We start from the raw sequence: 3,390 nt of genomic DNA on the forward strand, positions 1-3,390 counted from the left end.
TACAGCTCCTCATTTTGAGCATGTCTGAAGCCTTTTTTACAAATTACATTTAGTCCACTTGATGGTATAATTTGATTATTTCATGATCGATATAAACGTGAGTAAGGAATTAAAGTAATGGTTTCTGTGAAGGAGCAATTTGCTTAATGCCTACTCAGAAGGAAAGACCACAAGCAGAACCATAAAACCCAAAATACCATCTGTGCACTTTTCACTAGAAGTAGACATGATAGATTTAAGGCATGGAAAAAAAGTAGAAGTGAGAAAGATTACATAGAATACAAAGTTCAGTTGGAGATAAAATTTACAGAATCTCTTATTGAGATCTATATTAAGGCTATTATCCAACTACCCCTAAAGCTATTTCTTTTTTCCTTGAAATTAATTAGTATTAGAAGGCGTATTCATTTGGGGTACCTTTGGATATAAGCTTGTTTAAAAATGAAAATGTGTGTGTGTGTGTGTGTGTGTGTGTGTGTGTGTGCTTTAATCAAGGGACAAAAGAAAGTCACAATAATACACTCATAGGACATACTGAAATTAGCTTTGTTCTATAAAGAAAGACTATGAATTTGGTGTGGAATATTAAAATTGAGACATTTTAGAATATCAAAGATATGTAATAAAATATGAATACAAAAGTTTGAGTTACAGAAGGAGGTTTCTGGATAAAATGACACACAATAGGCTAATCACGAAGACTTTTGTTGAAGAGAACATTACTGTTTCTTTGCAATCAGAAGGAAGAGCATGGTCTTAACTAAGGTATTATGCTGCGCAGAAGCCTTTTTATTAGTTATTAAGGTATTATGCTGCGCAGAAACCTTTTTATTAGTTGATGGGTTGTGATGGTGCTGTTGTGTGCTTAACATGACACTTAAACATCTGTGGAACTCTTCAAAGAACTTAAGACAACGAAGAAAATGAAATAAGCCCCATGAGCAAAGTTAGCAAAAAGGGGCAGAAGACAAAAAAAATAAAACATTTTAACATCTTTTGAGAATACAGAGGCAGCTTGAATCTTTAAGCAGAGGAAACTACAAAAATTTAAATTTAGGCCAGACATTGGTAGCGCACACCTTTAATCCCAGCACTCAGGAGGCAGAGGCAGGCGGATCTCTGTGAGTTTGACACCAGCCTGGTCTACAGAACAAGTTCCAGTACAGCATCCAAAATAATACAGAGAAACACTGTCTCGAAAAACCAAAAAAAAAAAAAATTAAATTTGGAAGTCCTTGGAGAAGTCGGTACTGGGATTACCATAAACTATAGAATAAAATAATAATAACAATAATAATAATAATGATAACAGCAATCACTTATAATACAACATTAACAAAAACACAAGTCAAAAACTGTAACATGAGTAAATAAAAAACCGAGAGACTGGTAATTGCAGCCCAAGCTTCCATCTGAAGATTAGAAAAGCAGATCAGCCAAGCCACTAGCTCTTAGTTCTAGCTCAGGCTGAAAGAGCTGATCCACGAGCTCTTTATCAAGTCTCAAACTGCTGCTGCCTCTCCTCATTGTGGCTGGGGAATGAATGTTTCCTATTGATATCTTGCTCCTGTCTTATATACTTCTCATGAGTACTGGGATTAAAGGTGTGAGCTATAATTCTCTTTTAGACTGGTGACCTTGGACTCATAGAAATCCATGTACCTCTTAATTAAAGGATTAAAGGCATGTACCACCACTTCCTAGCTTCTGACTGCTGGGATTAAAGATATGTGCCTGACTTCTATGGCTTGTGGCTGACTTTGCTTTCTGAATCTTCAGGCAAGCCTTAGTAAGTCACAAATAATATGCCACTACAAAAAGCAATACAGAATTTAACACATTCGACAGACAGATTCCAGTAGAAGGAAAAAGATAAGATAGGCATAAGGTCGTGCAAGTGGGTGCCCTGGGAAGCCCTGAGAAATAACTGTAAATAGCAAACTCTTGAGTTTTAAAGCTCAAGCACAGGATTAGGGCTGGGTAGAATACCAAAACAGAATTTATTCCCTGTTTTCAGCACAATACATTATCATCAAATATCTGCTACGATGTTCACATTTCTTACTGCATATTCTGAACCTAGGGAAGATTTTTCCCTTGGAATTTAATTTAGGTCAATTTTGGAATTCCCTAAATGAGTTGTTTCCATCAAACCTCTCACCTTGGGCCTCAAGGATCTATGTGGAAGAGGAGTCCAGAGGTGATGGATGACTCCATGGAAACATGTCTTCCAAACACAACAGACTGAGGGTTATATGAACCATATGAACTCATAGACACTGTGGCAGAACTCAAGACAGGCAGGGTCCCAGCCCTGAATGGAGGAAGTGGACATGGGCCAAACCTGCCTAACCAAGAAGTTACCTGTTACTGATACATTCTGAATAAGGAAAAATTAGTTTTCTTCAGGGAACTTTCATTGGATATGTTAACTACATTTCAGAGTAGTTCCCATGCCCTGGAGGATTTAGCCCACTCAAAATGAACTCAATGGGATTTTTGTTGATTATCTTTTAATTAAAAATATGTTTCTTTGGGCTTTTTTATTTTTATTGGTCTTCTGCCAAATATTTTGGTGTCCAATTTTGTGGTGTGTGTATGTGTACATGTGCCTCTGTGTGTTTGGTTTTTGTTGTTATGTGTTTGTGTTTTGGTTGTTTACTTTTTAAAGTCATGTAAATAAAGGGTATGGAGTTGGATGTGTAAGGTAGGAAGTAGGGAGGATTTGAGAGGGTGTGGAAGATTTGGACCAGGTGAAAAACATGATCAGATTATACTGTGTATGATATTTTTCAATAGAAACTAAATAAACAAAATAATACATGAAAGCAAGGATAGCAAAACTTGCCCATCCATTAACTAAAAATGCAAGTTGACTTAATGACAAATGAAACCTTCCACTCTTTGAGTTATAGGGATTTTGTCTAAGATTTTCAGTGTATGGAACTTAAACTCATATTAGTTGGCACTCCATCTATCCAAATCTGTTGAATCAATAAGTGACTGCCTATGTTGACAAACACAGAGCAATGCATAGATTAAATTCCATACAGCATGTATAGTACATATATTTACATATATAAGTATATTTACACACATATATGTATATAAATAATATATCTTAAACTCATGACAATTAATAATCTTATAAACCCTCAAGTAAAGGTAACTAATGCATTCTTCTGGACTTCACAGGTACTACACACACATAGTTCAGATATATACATGCAGATAAACACTGATAGACATAAAAATAAAGTAAATACAATTTTAAAGCATTTTAAGAATCAGTAGATCCGGGTGTTGGTGACACACGCCTTTAAACCCAGCACTTGGGGGAAGAGGCAGGCAGATCTCTGTGAGTTCAAGGCCAGCCTGGTTGATAGAGGG

At 36.0% G+C, this 3,390-nt stretch overlaps 1 non-coding gene across 1 annotated transcript; it reads right to left on the minus strand.

The window, feature by feature from the left end:
- Positions 1-2,005: 2,005 nt before the first annotated feature.
- Positions 2,006-2,157, minus strand: LOC121139761. The gene has a single exon (XR_005876673.1).
- Positions 2,158-3,390: the final 1,233 nt, after the last annotated feature.

Source organism: Mesocricetus auratus, unplaced genomic scaffold (genome assembly GCF_017639785.1).
Source record: "Mesocricetus auratus isolate SY011 unplaced genomic scaffold, BCM_Maur_2.0 Super-Scaffold_100001, whole genome shotgun sequence".
NCBI classification, from domain to species: Eukaryota; Metazoa; Chordata; class Mammalia; order Rodentia; family Cricetidae; genus Mesocricetus; species Mesocricetus auratus.